The sequence below is a fragment of the Heterodontus francisci genome, chromosome 26 (genome assembly GCF_036365525.1).
Source record: "Heterodontus francisci isolate sHetFra1 chromosome 26, sHetFra1.hap1, whole genome shotgun sequence".
Classification (NCBI taxonomy): domain Eukaryota; kingdom Metazoa; phylum Chordata; class Chondrichthyes; order Heterodontiformes; family Heterodontidae; genus Heterodontus; species Heterodontus francisci.
The window spans coordinates 28,214,386-28,241,922 of record NC_090396.1 but is presented as its reverse complement, the minus strand read 5'-3'; positions in this window follow the sequence as shown (position 1 = coordinate 28,241,922).

The window sequence follows — 27,537 nt, the reverse complement described above, 5'->3', positions numbered from 1 at the left end:
AAATAGTTTAAAGTGTGCATCGTTAGACTTTTTATATTTTGTTTTGCAACTCGTACAATTGAGGAAAAAGAATCCACACGAAATCAGAACTAAAACCGAAACTGGAAATACCCAGGAAGATTCGTCAGCATCGGAAAACACGATAGCATTTCCGGCGCCGAACTTTTGTCAGACCGGGAACTGGGAGTCTCCTGGTTTCAGTTCTGCTTCCAGAAACAGTGTCTATTTTTCTCTCTCAGACCTATGTTGTATTTGAAGCATGTTCTCTTTTTATTTGAGTGCGGTGGAAGCAGGCTCCACTTCCCAGGATCTTAGTGAAGAACAAAAGATTTTTGACAGATATCGTTCAACTTTTATACCCTTTTGCTAAAGTTCGAAATGATCGGTTTGCAATTCAAAACTTTTCACGGGCAAACTCCTTGCCTTTCATTGTTGTTAGGAAATTACAAAAAGAGGACTCTACCGGTATTTAGTGCAATAATCCTCTCAATCAGCAACGTGTTCCAGAAGTTCTCAGTAACTCCGTGCTACTGGAGTCAAGAAAGCTGAAATATAATTGAGACACATACACACACACAAAAAGGCTGATTGGCAGGATTGGGCGCCCCCGGCGAGAAGGCGCAGTCACTGTGTATGTCCGATGCCAAATCAGTTCCATGCATGTCTCTGGGTTCACTGTGTAGATACCTTGGGGCTGTAAGAATGTCACACAGAGTTACTTCTGGCAAAGCTATTTATTGATTGAAAATGGAGGCATTGATTAAGTCAGGAATATCTGCAACAGGCCAGTTGGCGCCTTGCGGCTGGTAAACTGGATGTTGATCATTCCTTAAATGCCGAAAATATAATTAAATACAACAGGAAATGGTTATGAAAATTCAAAGATCTTCGCTAATGACAAATTACGATCTTTGAGTAGGTTTTTCAGAAGGTTTCGCCATGTGGGATTATTCCTTTTGATTTGAGGATATCTTTTACTGTGAGCCGAAAATGTAACAATCTGCCTTCCTCCTCTCTCCAGACGAACACACGCTATTGCACAGGCCACTTTCATTGGTAACCACTCATCTCAATTGGCGTTTGTTGGCAATGGTGTCAAATTCTGGGCAATTTTGTATTTGGTCTAACCCAAAATATTACAAATTAATTCATAACCAATCATTTCATAACCTTTCACAATCCCCTTCTCTGTAACAAACTATTGACCTCGCAAGAAAACTATGCACCTATTTACAGCCACCATCAGTCTCGGGTTTGGTATGTGCTCCGTTTTTATATGATCATTTACCCTTTTATGAGTATTTATTCGTCGAGCAATACAAAAAAAATCCAGTGTGCGGTAGCCATATACTAATCAATTAGAGATGTCCTACCATCATGGGAATGCGGGTTCTGATGACTTGGACCTTCAGCTGCCCTATGCTCTGGAATTCCTTCCCTACACCTCGCTTTCCTCCTTTAAGATGCTCCTTAAAACCTACCTCTTTGACCAAGCTTTAGTCATCTGCCCTAATATCTCCTTATTTGGCTTGGTGGTTCATCTTGATTTATGTCATGTGAAGCATTCTGGGACGTTTAACAACGTTAAAGGTGTTTTATAAATGCCAGTAGCTGTTATATTGCTAAAAACTAAAATCATTAACCTAAAGTTGCCCTATAATGATTTTAAAAGCTCCTCCTAAAATAATTCAGTGACATCAGATCATCCAAGGGTAAAACTATAAAACATTTTTAAAAAGCTAATACAGTAATAATGCTAGTTTTATTTTGCGCTCCGCTGTAACTATGCACTGACCATTAGTTATGATAAACCTGTATAAATCACTGGTTCGGCTTCAACTGGAGTATTGCGTCCAGTTCTGGGCATCAACCTTTAGGAAGGATGTGAAGGCATTAGAAATGATGCAGAAAAGCTTCACGAGATTGGTTCCAGGGATGAGGAACTTCAATTACATGGATAGATTGGAGAAGCTGGGGCTGTTCTCCTTAAACAGAAGGTTGAGAGTTTTGATAGAGGTGTTCAAAATTATGAGGGGTCTGGACAGAGTAGATAAGGAGAAACTGTTCCAATTGGTGGAAGGATCAAGAACCAGAGAACACTGATTTAAGGTAATTGGCAAAAGAAAGCAACAGCGACATGAGGGAAAACTTTTTTATGCAGTGAGTGGTCAGGATCTGGAATGCACTGCCTGAGAGCATGGTGGAGGCAGATTCAATTGGGGCTTTGGATAATTATCTGAAGAGAACAACAATTGCAGGGCTACAGCAACAGGGCAGGGAAGTGGGGCGAGGTGAGTTGAACTTGCAGATAAGCGACACAGATAGGACGGACCGAATAGCCTCCTTCTGTGCTGTAACCATTCTATGATTAATCTACACATCACACGTTGTTGGTCTTTGATCTATAAGGAAAATGTAGAAAAACAACAGTCTAATTGGCACAGTTATACAAAATGCCCCACATGTCGCATCATTAACTTTACAGCTGAAAAAAGTAAGCAAAATGGGACACCCTCTAGGATTTGCAATAACTTCCTCTATTTTCCGACGTTCTGTTCAACTTTCATAAATACAACTTCATCGTAAAACGCAAATGCCTTTTATGTATGGAGACAGCAGTGTGATGGTATTCTGAAGGATCCCATGTGGAAATGTTCACCACCATTCCTCCATCTTAAAGGAATTCAAGTTAATTAGTAGTCAGTATACGTTGTGAAGAGACTTACAGGGTTCTTCAGAACCAGCTGCTAATCTGCCCTATGCCACTAGTATTAAATACTACACGTGCCGGTTATAATTCCGGTGCACTTGTTAATCCTGACTGGGCACTCATAATGGATTCTGTTTCCCAGAGATCCAGAGTGTAATTGCAGTCCAGCTAGTATCAGATTGGCGCTGAGTTTATTTTGCGCTATTTACAATTCACAGCAGCTGCAGGGTAACAGTAAAGGAGTAAGCAATAGGATTCCAATTTAACTACAACTTGTATAAAGTTTGGCCAGTCTCAATCTAATTTCTAGTAGGCACAGCTTCACAGCATAACACTCCCTCAATTCAGTGACTACTACTTTGGGAATCTCAGTCAGAGCGACAACTGCAAGACTTATGTGGGAAATTAAAATACATGGCGTTAATGAGTACAGGACTTCTTTGAAGGTTTGAACAGTGACAATAAATTTACCCTGTGTCTACGGTTGCTATATCTGCGACGTCCCATCAGGGTCAGTGGCGATACTGGGTGCCAATTCATAGCATCAATCTCACTTTGATGACCATGGCGTTTACAAAAGGGGGTAAAGACCCCCGCTAGTCCAGAATATCTAGCCTCCCACTAACACAGCACATAGAAGAGCCAACTATTTTTATTAAATTACATATTTTACGAGCTGGTGCTGGAAATCTGTCATTCTGTTGAAGTAAAAAGAAGAAATGCTGGAACCACTCAGCAGGTCTGGCAGCATCTGTGGAAAGAGAAGCAGAGTTAACGTTTCGGGTCAGTGACCCTTCTTCGGAACCGAAGTTGAAGTATATGTTTGGAATCTTGTCTTTTTGACCATTTCACAACAGGGCGATCAGGAGTAAACCCGGGGCTGCCCAGATACGATGCTCTCAAACCGTTAAGTGTAAAGAGGCTTCACAACTTAACACATACATGAGCTACAGCAGTCGTGTTTTCATTCACCCGGCCAAAGTTGTGTTCAACACCTCCATTTTGCAATGTCGGATTTTTAGCATCTGGTCTCTCTATACATTCAGAAATAAAGCTCTCAACATAGTAAATCTCGACACTTGGAATAGAATTTGAAATGTTACTGTAGTTATATGGAAATATCTACCACGGAGAAAAAAAACTACTTTTAACTCGCCGCTGTTTCAAATGAAAGTTAATTACCTCACTGCTTGTTTTAACCCACTGCTGACTGCATACAATACTGGACCATGCATTTTCTTTTCACGTTGAATGCGCTCCAAGTAGCGCAAAAGGGAAGAGCGGGTCAGTAGTAACTTCCAACAATGCTAGTGAGGAAGCTGTTAAGCAGATGGAGATTTTACCATGATCAACAGCGCACAGTGAGTGAGCCCTGTGGTGCAAGGTGTAACAGGTAAGTTTACAGAACGATGATCACCGTACCGAGCATAACGGGGCAACATTGCCGTGTGTATGGTAAGAAAGCCCGACAAATAGAAACGGGTGAAAACAGAAAATGCTGGAAGCACTCAGCAGGTCAGATGGTATCTGTGGAAAAATGAAGAAAAGTTAAACTTCCAGGTTTTCCGACCGCAGGGTCACTTGGTTCGAAACGTTAACTTCTCGTCCCCTTTCTCCACAGACACTCTCCGATCTGCTGAATGCTTTGATTTTAGATTTCCAGCATCCGCAGTAATTTGTTTTCTTAAGATGGAATCAGGACACAGGAAATGCAGCCGATTATTACCCTGGTCTCTGTTACTGGTGAACGTGGAAGGCCACTTGCCTAAACGTGAAGAATAATATAAAAGGCAAGGAATGAGAATCGTTCTGAAACAAATCCAGACAACCAAAGAAATGAGGTTGTTTTCTTCACGAGCCTGGCAAATGAGTATAAGGTCTATTTGTCACATCACGGGGTGCACGTGCAGTGTGAACAATTAATATTGACAAGTATTGTACCACAAGATGCCACAAATTGGACACATTGCTGCTTGTTAATAGAAAAATGTTAACTATAAACAGTCCGTGGGGATTTGAAGCGGCTAAGCTAGTGGGGAAAAAAATTGGCAGATGGAATACAATGTGAAAAAATGTGAGGTTATCCACTTTGGTAGGAAAAACAGAAATGCAGAGTATTTCTTAAATGGTGAGAGGCTGGGAAGCCGTTGAATTTTAAAGGAACTTGGGTGTCCTTGTTCATGAGTCACTGAAAGTTAACATGCAGGTACAGCATGCAATTAAGAAGGCAAATGGTATGTTTGGCCTTTATTACAAGAGAATTTAAGTATAGGAGTGAAGATGTCTTACTGCAATTATACAGAGCCTTGGTAAGACAGCACCTGGAGTATTGTGTGCAGTTTTGGTCCCTTTACATAAGGAAAGATACATTTGCCATAGAGGGAGTGCAATGAAGGTTCACCAAACTAATTCCTGGGATGGAGGGATTGTCCTTTGAGGATAGATTAAATAGACTGGGCCTTTATTCTCTGCAGTTTAGAATAATGAGAGGTGATTTCATTCCAACATACAAAATTCTAACAGGGCTTGACAGGGTTGATGCAGGAAGGATGTTTCCCCTGGCTGGGGAGTCCAGACCAGAGGACACAATCTCAGAATAAGGGGCAGGTCATTTAGGACTGAGATGAGGAGGAATTTCTTCACTCAGAGGGTGGTGAAGTTTTGGAATTCTCTGCCCCAGAGGGCTGTGGAAGCTCAGTCGTTAAGTATGTGCAAGACTGAGATGGATATATTTCTACATATTACAAACATCAAGGGATACGGGGATAGTGCAGGAAAATGGTGTTGAAGTAGAAGATCAGCCTTGATCTCATTGAATGGCGGAGTGGGCTCGAAGGGCTGAATGACCTATTCCTGCTCCTATTTCTTATGTTCTTGTATACATGGTGCAAACGGAAAGTGAATTTACATTGAAACCTCACAAATTTGGTTCGGAGAATGTGGAAAACACGAAGGTCATCACAGCCTCAACACATGAGGTTTTTTGGACAGACGTAGAGCGATCTGATTCACTAGAAAATAGAGTTTACAAGCCATCAGAAGACTAAATGAATCAGGAGTGCTTGCAGAAAATCTTGATATCTACTTATACCATTAGGCAGCCATAGAACCTCACCATTCAGAGAATGTCAGGCCACTGCAGAAAAAAAAAAGGAACATTAGAGGCAGAACAGTTCTGAAATAGTTTATCATGTTGTCTTCTGGGAGACGGCTGAATAATTAATAGCTAACATGAAAAAACAAGCACTATATTCCATAAGTAATTTTTAGAAACAGTATAGATGACATTTGGGTCACGTTCTTTACATGAACTATTACATAAATAAAACAATGGTGTTTAGTTTCCAACATTTTAATCAACGTCCTGTTTCAATAGAGCCAGTAATAAAGAAAAGATTTGCAATTCACTAATGATGGTTCACTTAAGCAAACTGTTCAGTTAATCGGAATGGCTCAGAATAAAAACGTAAACGTGCTGATGCACTGGTTTCATTTCCTGTACAGACTGCACTGTTGCGAGTCGGCACTGTCTTTCTCATGAAGCCTGCGCAGTTGATTCTGCTCATGAGATTCAGTGGCGATATCTCTGCTCCACACAATTATTTTGCCAACTTTTTCTGGGCCATTCAGTAAGGCACCTCGAGGGAGCCGAAGATCGGAATAGTTGTTTATGTACCGCAAAAAAAAAAATGCTCTAAAATAAGTCATGACTTCCTTGTGTGGTATGATGGCTGCATATCAGTGTTAGTCATTAGATATGCCTTGCTTATGATACATCTCTTCGCATCAATCCTGTTAAATTGTTCTCACTTTCAAATATTGACAAAGGATGACACTGCATTGTCATAAAGGCACCTTGTACACTGTCTAGAAATTCTGTACCCATATACATGATTGCTGTGAAATAATACCCCGTTCTGGGAAAAGTAAAACATTTTGTAGAGGCGCATGGATTGAAACACGGGTACAGTATTTATTAGGATAGCTACGTCTTTTTTTTAAAAAAAGTCTGCTGCCCATTGCGAAATGTGATGGGTCTCCAGTCATGGCAACATTGGGCATCTATAACACCAATTTACAGCAAATAGGGCAACCCAGTGAAGGTGATTGTACTGACTCGCTAAGAATCTTCAGCTTAATTGCCACTGCAACGCAATTATATATAATATATATATATATATGTTTGTGTGTGTTTCATATATGTAGCAATGTTTCTTGGACGTAGTTCTGTTTCAGCGAGATGCACTGTTAATTAATAGCTCTCGCACTCAAGCACTGCTTCGTCACACAGTTGTCCTATAAGATGGAGCAGCCAAGTCCTGATGATCTGCCTTCCGTGTCAATTTACGTCCCAGATTCCATTTTCCGTTCTTACTCCTCCACGATCTCCATTAATGGTCTTGCTGCTAAGCTCCGCTTTTCTTTAAACGGAAGCAATCCACCAAAAATGGTCGTGCAATCCTTCCTTCGACTGCTAGAGGTCAGACCAAACGATGATCGCGTCTTCCACTATTAAACCCCACACTTTACTTTTAGATAATTAAAACCATGTCACTGTCGAGATTAAGTAATTTCACGAAAAAAAAGTTTAATTGATCCTGAATAAACACAATCGCCTTTAAAGACAAACTCAGTGCTTTAAGTGTGTTACGCACATTTATCTCCAGAAGCAATTTTAGTGTATTGGGCAAAAAAAAAATCGACTACTTTGTTTACGCGAGCCCCTAGAGACTGCCGTATCTTAACGCATATATACAAAGCACGTTTCCCTCGTGTCTCTCTGTTTTAAATGGCCAAAATCCACATATAAAGTTGTACACTAAATCCCAAATTTCACTTGGCTGCTGTTTTCCAAGCGAGGGATATTTAGCTTTTCCAAATATAAACATATAAACAGTGTATGAAACACCATCCTGAGAAATGCTTTTCGAACCCTGGCCGGTGAGTCCGTGTCGGTAAAGGAAAAGGGCGGTTAACCTGCCGGGTATAAACACGACATTGAACTGACCTGCTTTTCCAGCACATTTTGATTCAGTTTTTCCAAACAATTATTGTAACATTATGAGACTGAACGGTCGGATAACTTGTCAAACTTTTGTCGAGGTAGTCGGTGCAGCCACAAGGACACCTGCAACAGCCAGGGAAAGACACGAGAGGCTTAACAGCTCTCCGCTTGTAATTTATACTCTACAAATAGATCGTTTTCATGATCAACATGAGCATAGTTTAATTTAATATTTAGTAATGGAGCAAATGACCTTCAATGTCACAGTCAACACGTTAAAAAGGTGCAAGTAGAATATTGAATGGATATTCCACGTGCTACTGGCTAAAGCGCTTTTCACCTTGGACTGGACTAGTTTACTTCGCACTTATTTGGTTGAAACAGATTCTGGTCCTAAAGGGATACCAATATACAATATTAAAGAAATCTTAACAGCAATTTGTAATTGCAAACTAATAGTTTCAAGTAAGGAGTCTGTAGACATATAGTAGACAAACAATCAGGGGTAACTATGTGTTTTGAGCGTTACACGACAACACTGAATTAGAACCTAACGATTCCAACAATTAATTCCGATTCACTGGTGATTTTAAATGAAAGGCAATGCAAATGTCTTCCCTTGGAAGCGACAGCTGGTCATTGAATCCCAGCTCCAGTTGCAGTGCCCTCGGGAGAATTCGCTGCGCTGTTGGGACATTCCAAGCACTGACCTCAAATCCTCTGGACACTTAAGACGTTATGTAAAGTGATCTCTTTTTCGCTTGAAAAGTTACCCAGAGGAATACTGCTGACAAGAAAATATTTTCAAACGTCCCTAAATTAGATTATGTGTTATTTCGGTGACGCTGTTTTTATGCTCACAGGCGCACGCTAAACTTGAATGTTGGTGTCTAAATACAATGCTAAATACGTTTTCCAAAATAAAAGAGTCGCGAATATATCATAAAGTAGAATAACTACATCACTATTAGATAGATAAAAGGTGATCGTATTAATGTTCATGAATATTAATACTGGCATTGTTTGTTGAAGTTTCTATACTAGAAGTAATATTCAGATGAAATTAATATTGCAAATGTTGGAATCCCAGTACGAATTGAGAAGGTGACCAAAAGGTTGACACTTGAGCGAAGTTATCTTTTTAAAGAGGTCTTTACTGGAAAAAAACTTTATTTTTAATAGCAGTGGATTGAAATCCATTTGCAAAATGGATGTGTGGTTAATTTTGTAAATTAATCTCCTGTCAGTTTATATAAAAGCATGCGACCTGAAAAAGCAGGTAATTTGAGCCACTTCTCACCAGTGGGCCCAACTCTCCACAACTTAGTTATCCAAGGAATATATTTTCCATCGTCAAAACTTCCAAGAGAACTCTCTACCATTTATTCCACTGCAATAACTTAATAAGATCTTGCTTCTGCATCTGTCATTAAACAAGAATTGACATGAACAACACATATACATCCCATTGTGCTAACTCTTATTTAAAGAACATACACTTAAAATAAAATCTGAACTATTTCAAACTTACTATATGCTATCATAATGAAACGAATGTAATATCTAATGTTACGAGCTGAGCTGTGAGGTTTGGATAAAATCAAGTCACGCTTTTCTTCAGCTCATTCCTAAAGTAATTGGTGTCTAGTGCTACATTCTCGTACTTTGTTGTGCACTAATAAATATTGGCTTTCTAGAACTGTCCAACAATTCCAGATCTTTGTTCAACTTTTTAAGGGACATTCTCGCCTCAGACACTGATCAGCTCCTTAAATGATTGTGTGGAGAAATGTAATGGTGAATTTAAATATTATCACCTATATAACCTTTTGCAGACAGGGCAGTGAAAGCAGTATTTACTAAGACTATGAGTTGATGATATGACCTCAATTACTATCATTAGAAAGCGTGGGGTCATGATATTTGTTGGTGAATTCCTGATAGATTAATTTCACATGAGAGGAGAGCTGAATGAACACATTCTTCATCTAAATATTAAAACAAAAGGAAGAAAATGCAACTTTTTACAGAAACTACTATATTTCTATTGATAACTAAAATGGATTTCTTCAGTCTGTATGGTAAAGCTATTAAGCTCTTACAGTTCTTGTTCAAAGCTACTTGCTTCCAGAACTCCAGTCTTCTCTTTAAATAGAATAACAGTCTTAAGATCTTTAAAAGTCATATATATCCCACAGCTGTTACTTCAGGTTGTTGAGATTCAACTGGTCTACAGTCTTAACATTCTTAAAACAAATAAGTTTGATCCCACAGCTTTTCTTACTGGTGCAGTTATACTAAACATTCACACTATTTGGAAACAGCCACGTATTACAAGAACCACACTACAAAATTTGCTTTGCTCAATTCAAAGTCACTTAATTCAAAATATTTGCTAATTCAATTTGTTAAGGATTAAGTTCTCAGCTTGTATTATTTGTGGTACTTAATTCAAATTATCAGCCCATCGACTTTTTTAGGGCAAAAAAATGTTAAATTATTAGAAGTACACTAAATGCAGTCATGTTGACATTTTTCACAATGTATGAACTCACATGGAAAATGTACTATATAGCATGTGATGTTTTTCTTCCTGTATGATATTACTTTATGGAATCATTCTCTTTTCCAGTCAATATATGTTGTCAGGTTATTCACCTGTAGTAGATGATAGCCAAACTTGATCCAGCCTTTATCCAACATTCACTGGATCAAAATTTCAGGGAGGACCACTAGATGCTGGACAGATGGAGGAACGCTTGAACATTGAGGCTGGTTATAGTGTCCCTTCAGTGATTTCTTCAGCCAAGATTAGATAGCTCTGCACAGACTGGAAATGAAACTTGGGACCATCATGTATGTTTAGCTCAGTGCTGCACCAAATGGTATAATTCTCAAGCAAGCCATCTGGGGAACTGGGCTGTTTCTTTCACCAGTGGTGTTTGCAGTTTCTCTTTCAATTTGTTTTGCTTTTTTAAAAATCTCATGGCTTTAGCACACACTCCTGAGCCCTCCCACTTACATGTCATCTTACCTAATATCCGTGTTTGTATTTTATTCAGCTCTCTTGATTTTGGGAACACCATTGAGTTTGAAACTGATAATTTTTGTATAGATTGTGGCATATACTGCTTCCAGCACACCCAAAGTGCGACTGAGTATAAGTTACCTTGTTGGGCTTCTATTGTTGGATGTCCACAATCAAGTTATATTACATCAGGAAACTATACAACATTTATTTTTACATTTATTTCTGGTCTGGACCAAATAATCATTCAAAAGCTTACCAATGAAGTATAATTACTTCAAATTATTAAAATAATTTGAACAATTCACAAATTCAAAGGTAGATTTAGCAGAGAGAGTATTTTTATGAAGTGACTTCTCAAATAATTGAGATTAAGTGCATCTAAACTTGAGTTGGTGACCATATGTTTAATTGCAGTCTTTAAAATACTCAATGAAGGGACTAGATCGTGTTCCTGTGACTAGACTATTTGAATTACATAGAATCGGAAGAACTAGGGACATGTCAGATTAAAAATAAAGAGGAGCTAACTAAAGGATTGGCAGTCTTCAAGTAGCAAAGTCACCCAATCCAGATGGAATGCTTACTAGGTTACTAAGGGAAGTAAGGGTGGAAATTGCAGAAGTTCTGGCCACAATCTCCCAATCCTCCTTGGTTATGGTGGAGATGCCAGAGGATTGAGTATTGCAATTGTTCTAACCCTATTTTAAAAAAAATGTAGAGGAATAAACCTGGCAACTATAGGTCAGTCATCCTAACATCGATGATGGAAACAATAATCAGGACAAAATTAAATGGCATTTGGAAAAGTATGGGCTAATAAATGAAAGTCAGCATGAATTTGCTAAAAGTAAGATATATTTGACTAACTTGATCAAATTCTTTGATGAAGCAACAGAGAGGATTGGTGAGGGTAATGTAGTTGATGTTGTGCATGTGGACTTCCACAAGGCATTTGGGAAGTTAACACATAATAGATTTGTTCGCAAAATAAAAGCCCATGGGGTTAAAGGAACAGTAACAGCATGAATACAAAATTGGCTAAGAGACATCAGAGAGTAGTGGTGAATGATTGTTTTTCTGATTGGAGGAAAGTGGTATTCCCCAGAGGCTGGTATTAGGATCACTGCTCCCTTTGACATATTTTAATGAGCTGGAGTTGGGTATACAGGGCATAATTTCAAAGTTTGCCGAAGACATGAAACTTGGAAATGTAGTAAATGTTGGCAGGATAGGAATGGACTTCAGGAGAACATAGACAAATTGGTCAAATGGGCAGACGCATGGCAGACAAAATTTAACACAGAGAAGTGTGGAGTGATAAATTTTGGTAGGAAGAATGAGGAATTTTAAAGGGGATGCAGGATCCAGAAGGCCTGGAGGTGTATGTACATAAATCTTTGAAAATAGCAGGACAAACTGAGAAGGCTGTTAAAATATGGGATCCTTGATGTTGTTAATAGAAGAATAGAGTCCAAAAGCAAGGAAATGTTATGCTAAACCTTTATAAAACACAGATTAGGCCTCAGCTGGAGTATTGCGTTTAATTCTGGGCATCATACTTTAGGAAGGATGTGAAGGCTGTGGAGAGATTTACTGGAACGGTATCAGGGATGAGGCACTTCAGTTATGTGGGGAGACTAAAGAAGATGGTGTTGTTCTCCTTAGAATAGAGAAAGTTGAGGAGATTTGGTAGAGATGTTTCAAAATCATTAATGGCTTTGATAAAGTAAGTAAAGAGAAACTGCTTCCAGTGACAGGAAGATCATTAACCATAGGACACAGAATTAAGGTGATTGGCAAAAGAATCAGAGGTGACATGAGGAAACCTTTTTTTATACACTGAATTGTTGTGTTCTGTAATGCACTGCCTGAAATGATGGTGGAAGCAACTTCAACAGTAACATTCAAAAGAAAATTGGATAAATCCTTGAACAGAAAATATTTGCAAGGCTTTGTGGAAAGAGCAGGGGAGTATGATTTATTTCATAGTGCTACCAAAGAGCCAGAACAGGCATGATGGACCAAATGGTTTTCTTCTTTGGTGTATTGTTTTATGATTCTATAAGTTACATAAGTATGGAACTTTTTTCCTTCTGCAGAGGGTCACCAACATATGGAACAAGTTGCTGGCTCATGCAGTGAGTACAGATTCATTGAAAGCATTCTAAAAGGAGCTGCACAGGTTCCTGGCTATGGCTTATGTGACGGCACACAAAAGATAAGTGCAGTATTGGATGTTGGGTCTCATGGTCACAAGTTTCCTGGAACTCAATTTGATCATCTTCAGGGCTTGGAAAATAATTTCTTGGAATTTTTCCCCTAAGGTAGCCTAGGGTTTTAAAATCTTTTTCAATTGCCTTTCCCATGGGATTACATGGCAGCTGCTCAGTAAGGGAGGTGGGACATTAAGAATCATAATGGTCAATTGCAACATGGCTGTACATGATAGCTTCGATGGACTATCCTCAATATCATCCTACTGGCCTTGCTGCTGCTTCTTCACACCTTCACCACTGGCCATTGTGCTGCTGCTCCCTGGGGTCAAAGATTGCAAGGGTAAGAGCTGGTCCTTTTTCTGTTCTATTTTCAAAAGTAACTTAATCATTTATAGCTTTCCTGTTGGTGTTTTACCATCATTGTCCATCATCTATGCTCATGGTAAATGTATAAACTTTGCACTTTTAGCTTATGTATGTAGGGAATGATTTAATTTGCAACGTACAGGTAGTCTATGTAGTTATTTGGAATCAAGAAAGGCCTGCAAGACTGTGTCAAGCTAATACAGTATCAGAGCTGCTAGCTGCAGTGAACCTTAAAGCTATTATAAGGGACTATAGGGCTTCTCCAACCTAAATATGGAGATGAACTAAGACAGCTTGGGAAAGAGGGATCCTCTCGAGTAACTCTGGACACAACATGGGCATATGGAGAGGTAGCAAATTCTGTAAACCGTATGATTCAAGGTACAGCTGTTCAAGGCACCCTGAGAAATATGAGTGTAGTGGAACTTTTAGAGGCCTGGGGACCACTACAAAACTGGAGACCATATATTAACTGTTAAAGTGGGCTGTTCCAGGACACAGTTCATTTTTCCATTCAGTGGGGGGTACTTAGAGGACAGCTTTAGGGTTACCTCCCAAAATTTCCAAAGTTGGCTTTTTCATTGGTTACTGTACATCATGAAATGAGGAAAATACTTTCATGTTTGCTTCATTTCTGGTTCTTCAGACTTACTACCATAAGCTCCCAGGTCAGCCTGTTACTGGTGCAGGTAAGTCTTTATTTTTAAACCTATTATCGGGTCTTTTCTTTCTCCTAGTCAATCTTTTTGCTGCTGTCTCTGCTCTTGTTGTTGTAAAACCTTTCTAGATGAAGCTTGAGAAAATTTGGCTTTGTTTTAGTTAGCTGAAGATTAGGTTTGGGCTTGGGGTTAGCGTTCGATTTAGAATTAGGATCTATTGTACCATTAGGGTGAATTTATTCCAAGGGAGATTTTAATTTTTTGAATGCAAGTGTGTATTTTTACAGGGATGTTCCTATACTAAATGGATCCATCAGAAATGTGTTTTGTGCTATGATATTTTTAAAAACTAGCTGCAATACCATTCTATCAAACTTGCAGCTGCTTCTTCATTCCTCACCACTGGCTATTGTGTTGCTGCTTCGTGGGGTCAAAGTTTGCAGGGGGAGAGCCGAAAGTGTAAGTAAGGACAACCCTGTAGAACAGGTCAAAGTTACACAAGTTCAGGGGATGGAATGATGGTCAGTAACTGTTTGCTCGGCTAATTCAAGTCCAGAACATTGATCCTGAAGTGAAAACTGAGCCAATAGGGACATTCTACATATGGAAGGATTATTAGTGGGAAAGCACTTAAAGCAATCCATTATCACTGAACTTAAAATATTTCAACAGATATTGTTACTTTAGGTGTGCCACAAAGCATTGTTAAAAGGGGTGAAGGCTAAGAAGTGTAATATCCTTTTTATTGGCCTATATTTTTTTTAAATGAGTAAAACTGTGGGATCAAATTAATGCATTGTAACTGTCCCTAGCTATTACAGCAAACCTTGTAAAAGGATGGACATAAATTTAGTGGGACCACGCCATTCCCAGAATAACTCTAGCAAATTGTACATTTGATGTTAGTGAATTATGCATCTAGGTATCCAGACACAAGTTTATGTCAAATGAAGTTTATATAAGGACCAATGTCCTTCCAGAATTTTTTTTCATGTGAAGTCAGAAAACGTTCTGTCAAAGGTACACATTTTATGCTAAGTTAATTACAGAACTATGGGAGGGAGTAGTGCTACATCAAAAAACTTTAAATGACTCTGTACCATCTTCAGGTAACTGAAATATTAGAAAGGTTCAATTAACTCTGAAGTGAATGGTACAAACAAATCTAAGCAGAATCTTTGTAACTAGGATCAAAAGTTGACTTTCTTTCTGTTTTAATTAAAGGGAGATACTGTAAGTATCAAAGGATTGTCACCATTTAGGTTGTTCTAGGGACCAGGGTTGCAGTCAGGAAATTCTCTGATAATGATAAGAATTCATCGGAGTAAATGGCCTGGAAGAAGAAAGCCATGAAACCTCCAGCAGAATGTACTCAGGAGAATTTGGAAGATGCACAAACAAGCCAGAATTTCTGCTTTGGCCATAGTGCGGGTAGACAGTGTATCTGATAAACCAGAGAGCATTAGTTTTACTGCAGTGAGATGTCATCAATTACAAGCCTAATTGGAAGTTCTTTACATTATGGCAGCCAAAGTTAATGATGGGGATTATGTGATCAAAATACCATCTAGGTGGTAAATCATCAGGTTTAATTATCAACATAATTAATAAAACTGTACCTCAACCATAAGGAGGTAGCTTTATGTGTTTTCTTTTTTCAGGAGGAGGTTAAGGAAAGAATTAACTTGCACATATGTAACACCTTTTTGGAGCTCAAGACTTCCAAAAGCACTTCACAGACAATTAAATACTTTTTAAAGTTATGTCACTGATGTAATGTAGGAAATGCTGCAGGCAATTTATCTACTGCAAGGTTCTACAATCAGCAATGTGGTCATGACCAGATAATCTGTTTTAGTAATATTACTTGAGGGCAAGAATGACCATCCTTTTCGTTGAGTAGTGCTTTGCGATCTTTTACATTCACCTGAGAGTGATGGGGCTTCAGTTTAATGTTTCATCATAAAGGCAACATATCCTACAGTGGAACAGTCCCTCAGAACCAACCTCAAATATCAGCCCAAATTCTGTGTTTTAGTATCTGGAGTGAGGTGTGAACCCACATCCTTCTGAATCAGTGGTGAGGGCACTAACACTGAACCAAGGCTGATCCAGAACAGGAGTCATTTTTACCTAGCCCACTCAATGGGAAACTGATGGGATGGGGTGGATCAATGGTTTTACACCTCACACAACTTTACTTTTCAATGACTTCAATCCACAGTAAAATCAGGCGGGGTAGAAAACTAGCACTGAACCTGATCCCACCAGCTTCCCGTTGAGAAGGGGTGGTTAAAATTCCACCTACTATATTTGGATTGCACTGAAAATGTCCTTCATTTGGAGGACTATTGTGTTTCAAATATCTAATTATTGTTATTACAGAGATTATGAGAAATGACCAGTTCAAGTATGCTACCTAAAAATAACATCTTATGATGGGAGTCACACAACAAATACAGATGCACATTTATATAAGAAAGATTTTCCTCTATGGGCACTGTAGATCACATACATGGCTTCTATGAAAATCTTTCCTCCTCAGGATGCTTTGCATGGCAGGGAGAAAATCCAGTCATGGCCCATCTACACTCCTACCAATGTGCCTAAACACTCAGAAGGCCATAAGTGCTTTTAATTGTCTGAGGGGAGGGATTTTAAAAAACTGAAACATTGGGCAAAATTTTTACTGACCTGACCCGCAGGGAATGCATTGGTAAGAAAGTTGTGGGGAATCCACAATTCAGGATTTTCTACATGCTGTGTCTCTGATGTCACAGATTGTTTCCCTGCCTGGAGACCAGCTTGATTGACAACTGGGCCTCCAGTTGGGCAGGGAGGTAAGTCTGTCCATGCTGGGAACGGTGGGTTGACCTCAGCATGGTGTAGGATCAGGGCCTGGTAGTGGGGGTGGGGAAGGGGTTCGGATGCCTTGAGGGGTTTTGGGGGGGCGGTAGGTCATTGGCGGGGTGGGGCGGGGGGTGGTGTGATCACAGGGGCTCTTCAGGTAGGAACCTGGATCCAGGGAGTTATTCTGAAGGCATTTACCTCCTGAATCCACCAAATCCTCAACTTGAGCAAGCTGCTGGGTTACCTGATGCTTGGGAAACCCAGATGAAAAGCAGTTACATTTGAAAAGCTGAATGACAATGAAACTCGCAATCTCATTATCATATTTAAAGTTGAAATTCATCTCCCTGGATTGGGTTGGTCAGCCCCCACCTTCCGGCTTCAGTTAAAACTGGAAATGGGTGAATTGGAGGTGGGTTTGGATCAGGAAACAGATTTAAGGCTAGTTTAATGGTAATCATGAAACCATTGTCAACTTGTAAAAACCCATCTGGTTCAATAATGTCCTTTAGGGAAGGAAATCTGCCATCCTTACCTGGTCTACCCTACATGTGACACCAGACCCACAGCAATGTGATTGATTCTTAAATGCCCTCTGAAATGGCCTAGCAAGCCACTCAGTTCAAGGGCAATTAGGGATGGGCAATAATTGCTGGCCTAGCCAGCAATGTCCACATTCTATGAACGAATAAAAAAAAAATCGGAGACTTGAAGCCCCATCTGACCCAAATCTGTCCACTTTTTTCAGTTAAAATTCAGCTCATTATCTTGTGTCTGCCCTGGCACCCCTGCAGGCCCTCCAGTTTATAGGATCTCAGCTGGGCCCTTGCACTGTCTTTCAACAGGAAGCCTACCGCTAAAGTGCTGACTGAGAGGAAGAATGAGGCAGGAGGCCAAGAGTACCCCTTCCCACATGTTTGAATGCAAAAGCTGGGCCTTTACCTTGCTACAGGAGCAGGATCCATTACATTGCTTGGAGGAGGCACAGAAAATCCTGAAGCAGTATAACAGAGGAATATTAATATCAATATTAGACTCCACCCCATTTATCTCTGCCCTGCACCTACACTCCAACAGAAAAATATCAGTAAGAAAGACCTCTCATGATTTTATGCATATACTGATACTTCAATTTTTGAACCAAAATTCCTCCAACATATTATTTTCTATCGATGAGCTAATAATAGCACCCAGTACCAGAACCTGGGATCTGCATGTGAATCCACTGGTGTGAATTGAATCAATCTGTCAGTTTTGTACTAATAATTCTCACTTGTATAACTCCATGGTAGTGATCTTTTTAGGCATTCGTTCTGTAAACATATGAAAGTTGGGCTACAGTGTACTTAAAGATGGTATGCACAACAGAAGGAATACAGTGCAAGGTAGGCAAGGTATGAAATAAAAAGCAACATGGGAAGTATGTGGGTACAGCTGTGGTATTAATCATTTTCTACCATACTGTCTTTTGATTAGATGCAACATGAATTCTGTTTTATTTAAACTGTGACTGCTTGGCATGCACAGTCTGTAATGGCAGATGGATTTCAAACTGGAAGATAGTGGCTGTGAGCTAATTTCACATTGCTGGTATAAGAGTCTTTCAAATGAGATGTTAAACTGAAACCCTTTTCAGGTGAACATAAAAGATCCCATGGCACTTTCTAAAATGAGTTTGGCAAGTTCCAATACCGTTCATATGGGTGTGGGCCAATATGGAAATCCTGTGCTATTAAGATAACAATCACAGCAAAATTAAAAAGAAACATGTATGTTAATGCACATAGGAAGAAAAGGAGCAAATATATACTAAATAAATTGAAAGAGATCCACGAATTTTAGTAGGCTCAATGCTCAATGTGTCCAGGTTGTTAATTCCACTTTAGACTACATTCCACAAACTTGAGTGAAGGTATATTGTTTCATGATGTTATTGGTTACGTGTTGTATAAAATATGAACTGTATAAGAAAATTCTTTGATTTAGTATATTGTCATTGTGCTTGTGTTGCTCAAAATGCATCATTATTCTAAAGTACTCAATGAGGTCTAGGAGTGTAATCAAGGCATAGATATTTGTTCAAATCTGACTTGTTATGTAACCTTATTGCTGAAGTCACCTAATCAGATATTTTTTCCTTTAAAAGTAGAGGGTTGATGTCTATGAATCTCATCATTCTTAAAGGCAGTGCTTTGGCTTTGAATTATAACCACATATTGCTTCTAAATTGGGATTAGAAATGAAAATATACAGATACTGGTGGAGAGAATGAAGCCCAATCCCAATAAAAAAGAAGAAAACCTATGTGAACAATAGTGTAAGGTACTTCATTTGCAAAGATGAAAGGTCGACTCATGCACTCCATGAATAGTGTTGACATCATTAGATTGAAAGAGATCGAAGGTTCCCAGCAAACACAAAATTCAATCAATTCAACCACTACAAAGCATCAATCAATCAAGCAAACAGAATGCTGAACTAAATATATCCAATTTCCAGTGGCCTGCAGCTATAGCTCTGCTTCCCCCTCCCCCTGGGACCCCAATCTAGGACTTGCCAAGGGTTTGACCTGTCCCCTCATTCTAGAGGGGGAAATGATGCTAAACTTGATGGAAAGTGTAAATCCAGCATATTATTTAAAACTAATTGCAAGAGTAGGACAAAGAGATACAAGTTCAAAGAAATAAAGGGAAATTTTAGACTGATGTAAGTACATTCTCCACAAAAAGAGTCATCAATTACAGAATGGACTTTAGATTAGTTAATAGAGATGAATCATTTAAGAAAAATTTAGAAGCTCACATGACAGAGTCTAGGATGAACTAAGATAGACCATCTCACCTTACTCAATCATAATTATCCTGTGATTCACCATGAGTTTAAACATGTCCAATTGTGCAAAACATAGTTGCCAAACACACTGTAATAAGGGAACAAGAAAAATATTCAAAAAAAAACTAGCCCCAAATTATCTCCAGAACGAACAAAATGTCCTGGTAACTCAAACAGTAGATACATCACCACTGTAGGCTAGACAAATCATGAAGGCCCCTGTTACCATAAAAACATTGGAACATAAGAATTGCTAGATGAAAAAGACCAAGGTCCATCTAAAACAAAAGCAAAATATTACGGGATGCTGGAAATCTGAAGTAAAACCAGAAAAGCTGGAAAAACTAAGCAGGTCAGGAGAGAAACAGTTAATGTTTCAGGTCAATAACTGTTTGTTAAAACTAGAAGACGTTAGAGATGTGTCAGATTTTAAGCAAGTACAGAGGCAGGGAAAGGGGGAAGGCGTTGAAGAGGGGAGGAAAGAACAAAAGGGAAAGTCTGTGATTGGGTGGAAGTCAGGAATAATTAAATGCCAAAAGGCATCTCGTTCACTTACTACAATTCTGGTAGTCTCACGATCCAGCAATAATGGAGTTGTTGAACAATCATAGCAAACAATCTCTATAAATTAGACTACAACAGACCCAGACATAAAGGGCTGAACTTTTAGGCCCCGATGGGGGCAAGCTCAGAGGCAGGAGGGTGCAGAATTTCGCGCCGCTGGCTGGCATACCAGTTCCCCGGCTCCATCTCGCCCCTGGGCTATTTTCCCAGAGGTGGGATGGGGAGAGGCAGGGCTACCCGCCTGCAAGTGGTGGGTAGCCAAATTGCCCTTGTTCCTGGCCTATTAAAGCCTATTGTTGGAGGCTGACCTTAATGTTCCAGTCAGCCTCCAGATCCCTGGATGTGTTGGGGCACAGTGTAGCTGCCGGGGCCTCCAGGACTAGCTGCTAAGGACTTTTTTATTTGAAATTTTGAAAAGTTGGAGAGAGGGTGCCATCTTGGGCTCTCTCCCTCACTTACCTTGAAAGGCAAGTTTGTGCTTTTCAGTGCTGGAGGGCCAATAGGAGGCCCACCCACTAACCTTATTTGGAGGGTGAGCCTGTCTTCTGGCCACTAATTAGCCAATTCAGGGAAAATCACAACCGTGATTATTCCCCACACAGTGCAGGCTGCTGACCCCCATTTGAGCCTGATGGCAGGATCCTGAAGCCTGCAGAGAAAATCCTGCCCTATGTGATGAAAATCTGCCAATTGTGGATAGCTTTTAGGAACTATGGGGTATAATTTCTGCTTGTTTCAGCTAGTTTTGTGCCGAGATTCCAGCACAATTGACCGAACAAACATAAAAGATTGGGAAATTTTAATTGCAAGTGAGTTATGCCCCAAACCACTTGCGTTCTTGTTTTCTGCAATCTTTTACTCTGGTTCATGTTCCAAATCACCCAAATCAGGCTCCTCCCACACACAGGGTACACCTGCAGGTTAAAATTGCAAGATTCCGCTGATTGCACTGGTTCGGGACGGCTCTTCAAATTACGCTCATTTTCTTAGATGCATAGACATGTTTTCAAAGCTTTATCATATCAAAAATATTGAATTTACTAAAAACAGTCTAGTGTACACCAACAAAACTATTAAATGGTTCAGTATGGTTTCTTATAAAAGCAAAATGGTTGCTTATAAGTCATTTTCATTAAATCAAGTTACTCACAGGTGAAGGACCTACAAAAAATGCATATTTTAGTGATAACCCAATTTTCAACTGTATTAATAAAACTGCACCAGGTATTACTCTTAAATATATCAAGGGATACTTTTTAATCAAAAGAAAAAAATAAATGATTTATGTTCAACTATGCTGCCCAATTTTGATGGTTCATGGAAGATTTTATGTTTGTGGTTATACAAATTCATTTTCGCAGAAACTTTAGACAGATACAATTTCAAGCACACTTTCCGATTACCCCCAAAGTAGAAACTCTACTCCTACATGCCCAACATCCACCAGCAGTGGATTGAGTAAGCTCATCTCAGTCTGGGTGTTAGTAAAGGGCGCTGTAATTTACTTAAATGTTTTCAGGCTAGCAACCAGAAAATAAAAATCAGCCTGGTTATCAAGTTGATTGCTATCCAATGTCCACTGATGGATTGTGCACGTTTGCAAATAAAGAGGAAGCACAGGATTAAATTTGGCATGATGCCACCCCTGGACAAATAGACTGCAATGCCCACAATCTAGGCTCACTGATGACAATGGCACATGAGCAAGATATCAGAATGTTAGTGCCATGTGGGGAACCGTATCATGGTAAGGAGAGTAGGGGAAATATTTTCTAATATTTAATCTAATGCTTCTTGATGACAAATCAGCAACAAAGGCTCCAATCATTCAGGGTCAAGCTAAACCTAGTGTTGAGAATGTTTGGTATTTTGAGTTTAACTACATTTAATGAAGCTTCAATATAGTGCAACAAAAAGTCCTGTGACAATTGTAATTAACACTATTGGAATTAAATATTTGAAAGATATATTATAGATGGTTATGCTGTTAAACTGGACAAATGTTGTTTAATTTGAACCGATATAACTAGTTATATTTGACTTAAACTCTAAGCCTTTATAGACTCCAACATGGGACTGGAAACAACTGAAAAGCTTGACATTTAATAAAATTGGATTTTTCACTTTATATGAAGACAGAAAAGGCAACTGTTGAACAAATCTATGCATTCCTTGTGCCCTGTTGTCATGTAGTCTACCAAACCCATTTAATCTCACAAACTGAAAACACTGGGAATCGTCTGTTCATCCTAACCCAATGACATTTATTGCTCTAGATTGATCTTGTGGTTTGCAGCTGATCTTGGAACCAATCAAAGCCAAGCATTACATCATTAGTTAACAACACCAATGACATAAACTTTGAAATGCCAATCGTTTTATCACCACGAGATGAATAGGGATCAGTTGGATGTGTTCTCCTTCATTCTGTGACAGATGGTAATCAGGCAGGTATTCATGAATCGCAAACAATATATTAAAATTTATAGTAGAAATAATTTGCCAACATTAGTAGACAACCATTTGTTTGCCATTCCTATGTCCTGTGTTAATGCGCACATCAACCAGTTTAAACTTTCATATGAATGTGTTAAGTGGTTATATGCTAATATTGAAACAACATCTTATTTCCTTTTGCCTTCATGGACTTTGTAAACGATATGAAAACCATGTCAAACCTAAAATTGACAATTTATAAATGCCTATTTGAGCTTTGGTCCAAAAAAATCTATGTTAGAATGAGAAGCTGCTCGATCCTCAATTTGGTTTCTTCAGTTAGTTGACTAAATTGTCAAACCTTTAACTAAAATAAATTTCTGAATTATGTTTTATGGTGTGCTATAGCTCAGATAATATCTAGAATTAAATTATTTTGCGGTTTCTTGTTTGAATGGCCTATAGTATCACCATCTACTTAAGGTGCTAGTTTGCAAAGGTTTTGCACATTAGTTTTCAGTTGGAAGTGGCCCTACATTGCTTAATCAAGGTTAACTGTGTGCCATTGTTTTAAATCAATTTTCATATCATTGGAAATATGTGCAGCCTTGAAGTATATAGATATAATATAGAATATTTGTATGGTGGATATGTGGCAAAAAGAGTAACTGGTTGCAGGGTGAAAGCCTCAGGCCCACACCTTAGGGGAAGAAACATATCTCTTCATATGAAAACCTGCATTAAGCAATTGGTGATGAGCAAGCTGGATAAGTGGCATCAGACTTGGAACATCTAGAACATCAACACTGCAAGCTGCATGGTGTAGTTCCTTCCACCTTGCAAGAAAACAAACATCAATCATGTAGCTGATGAGAAAACTCAGTTGATTTCCTGACCAAATCACTTTTAGAACAAATTTTTAGTGCTGGTTTCTTCCCACCAGAGTGGAGAGAGGAAAGCCTGATGGTAGCTTTATTTTACTGTTATCAATGCAGAAATTACTTGCCACTAACATCAATTCTGGCTACTCATGGCAGGAAAAGTCACTTCAGGCTTCACTAAATTAAAATGGTTCTATTTAAATGACAGCTTTATGCAAATTAACACTAAATAGCATTGGAAGACAATGGCATACATATCATCAATTGTTGATAAGCAGGGCTATTGAACATAAAATTGTATCTGTAAGTTTGATATGCGGCCATCTGAAAGTTTATTTTTCTGTATCTATGCTGAATATTACTTCATCTTGTAAGTATTAATTATAGTTTATAATGTTTAATATATGTAAAATGCTGACACATGAAGATCCATGCGCATATTTATTTAATAGTAGATGTTTGGAAAACAAAGCAGCTTTGATGAAAAGTACTATCCATGGCCTGTGCTGGGTTAGTTCAGGCAGCGGTAGGAGCTCTACCATTGTCATGCTTGGAGGAATGAATAGAAAAATCAACCAGTGTAATATGTTGACATATTGTGAGCTGTGCTGTAAAGTGCACGTCTGTAGATGTTGGGTGAGGATAAGCTCTGCTGCGTTGCCACCCTGGTCTCATATCACCAGTATAATGACACATATGAATGGCTACTTGGGCACACTACTACAGGCTGAGTGAGCTACATAGGCTACCAGTACCCGAGGAGCTCGACCCACAGCATTAGTCAACAACTGGAGGAGAGGAGTGAAGAAAAGTACAAGCGTAAGTTACATGTAACTGCTGTTGTAGCCCTGGATTTAGAATTTATCCTCTGTTTTTACTCTCCCGAACAGAAATAGAAGTCATTATCCAAAACATTGCCCTTTCTGGCTCCACCATGACCAAGATTGTAGAAGACAAAGTTGCTGCATTTAGACAACCAGGATGTATCCCGACAGCTGATGATTCACTACAAAAGTGAATTAGCAGCTGCCCTTTAAATGGAAGCTGTCACTTGAGCAGCAGTGCCATTTGGATTGTTGGCATGCTTTTAAAGTGTAAGCCGGCAATTGGGTTAAGACAAGGGAAAGGACTATAGATAAAGCAAGGGAAGCAAGCTACATTTGATGTACCATTTCAAAAAGAAACACTAAGCTTTAGTGAATATGCTTAATAAATCAGAGTCGGGATTTATTTGGGTAGTGATCATCATTTTCTGGATTTTGATAATTATTGTGCTGTCATAGAGTCATTTACGGCACAGAAGGAGGCCAGTCAGCCTATCAAGTCCATGCGGACTCTCCACGGTGCCATTCAGTCAGTCCCACTCCCCTGCTCGATCCCCATAGCCTGCAAGTCTATTTCCTTCAAGTGGAAATCCAATTTCCTCTTGAAGTCAGTTACTGTCTCTGCTTCCACCACCCTTGTGGGCAGCATGTTCCAGGTCATTACCACTCGCTGAGTAAAAAAGTTCTTCCTCATATTTCAAAGATAGTCCTCTAAAAATCGGGCCAGGGTCTTAATTCCATAGTTTGCACAATGCTAAATTTACTCAATGTACTAAGATAAAATATTCTCATTTTTTAATTAACAAATTGGAGATGAAAATATAGAAAGCTGTTTTCTTGCTGTAAGTGGCTTATATTATGACTGCCAGCACAAGATAAAGCATATTTGCATGTAAATTTACAACAAAGTTATAAAAAAAAGATAAATAAATAACTTCCAATGTTTTGTGCATTGTTATTTCATGCTGTCCTCTTTTCTAATGAGGGGAGACTGATGATCACGATGTATAACAGTGAGTAGCTGTCAATGTGCCTGGCTCTGTGATTCTGTCAGCTTAAACTGGCAATCAAATCGCTCTTTCAAGTTGATGCGAGACCTGAGTGAGGGAACTGACAGCATACAGGACTTGGTGGGCGCAGCTGTTGGGGAAAGGGGGGGAGGTGTTCCTGATTAGCAAGCTCTTGGGGTTAACGCAAGACTCTGTGAGGTTTTAAATGATTACTTTTCATCTGTGTTCACTATGGAGAAGGACAATGTCGGTGTAGAAATCAGGGAGGGGGATTGCAATATACTTGAACAAATTAGCATTGAAAGGGAGGAGGTATTAGCGGTTTTAGCGGGCTTAAAAGTGGATAAATCCCAAGGCCCAGATGAGATGTATACCAGGCTGTTATGTGAGGCAAAGGAGGAGATTGCAGGGGCTTTGACATAAATTTTCAAATTCTCTCTAGCCACAGGAGAGGTGCCAGAGGACTGGAGGACAGCGAATGTGGTACAATTATTCAAGAAGGGTAGCAGGGATAAAACCGGTAATTACAGACCAGTGAGTCTAACATCATTGGTAGGGAAGCTATTGGAAAAAATTCTGAGGGACAGGATTAGTCTCCACTTGGAGAAGTAGGGATTAATCAAAGATAGTCAGCATGGCTTTGTCAGGGGCAGATCATATTTTTTTTAAGATACAGCACTTCAGCCCACCGAGTCTGTGTTGAACATCAACCACCCATTTATACTAATCCCATCTTCCTACCACATCCCCACCTTCCCTATATTCCCCTACCAATACTAGGGGCAAATTATAATGGCCAACTTACCTATCAACCTGAAAGTCTTTGGCTGTGGGAGGAAACCAGAGCACCTGGCAAAAACCCACACAGTCACAGGGCAAACTTTGCACAGGCAGTACCCAGAATTGAACTTGGGTCACTGGAGCTGTGAGGCTGCGGTGCTAACCACTGCGCCACTGTGCCATCCTGTCTATCATGTCTAACAAATTTGATTGAATTTTTCGAGGAGGTGACTAGGTGTGGAGATGAGGGTAAAGCAGTTGATGTAGTCTACATGGACTTCAGTAAGGCTTTTGATAAGGTCCTGCATGGGAGATTGGTCAAGAAGGTAAGAACCCATGGGATCAAGGGCAATTTGGCAAATTGGATCCAAAATTAGCTTAGTGGCAGGAGGCAGAGGGTGTCAAGGGTTGTTTTTGTGAGTGGAAGCCTGTGAACAGTGGTGTACTGCAGGGATTGGTGCTGGGACCCTTGCTGTTCGTAGGGTACATTAATGATTTAGACGTAAATGTAGGAGGTATGATCAGTAAATTCGCAGATGACATGAAAATTGGTGGTGTCGTAAATAGTGAGGAGGAAAGCCTTAGATTACAGGACGATATAGATGGGTTGGTAAGATGGGCAGAGCAGTGGCAAATGGAATTTAATCCTGAGAAGTGTGAGGTGATGCATTTTGGGAGGACTACCAAGGCAAGGGAATATACAATGGGTAGTAGGACCATAGGAAGTACAGAAGGTCAGAGGGACCTTGGTGTACTTGTCCATAGATCACTGAAGGCAGCAGCACGGGTAGATAAGGTGGTTAGGAAGGCATATGGGATACTTGCCTTTATTAGCTGAGGCATAGAATATAAGAGCAGGGAGGTTATGATGGAACTGTATAAAATGCTAATTAGGCCACAGCTGGAGTACTGTGTACAGTTCTGGTTGCCACACTATAGGAAGAATGTGATTGCACTGGAGAGGGTGCAGCGGAGATTCACCTGGATGTTGCCTGGGCTGGAGCATTTCAGCTATGAAGAGCGACTGGATAGACTAGGGTTGTTTTCCTTAGAGCAAAGAAGGCTGAGGGCGGACCTGATTGAGGTATACAAAATTATGAGGGGCATAGATAGGGTAGATAGGAAGAAACTTTTTCCTTTAACGGAGGTGTCAATAACCAGGGGTGTAGATTTTAAGGAGGTTAAGAGGGGATTTGAGGGAAAATCTTTTCACCCAGAGGGTGGTTGGAATTTGGAACACACTGCCTGAAGGGGTGGTAGAGGCAGGAACCCTCACAACATTTAAGAACTATTTAGATGAGCACTTGAAATGTCATAGCATACAAAGCTACGGGCCAAGTGCTGGAAAATGGGATTAGAATAGAAAGGTGCTT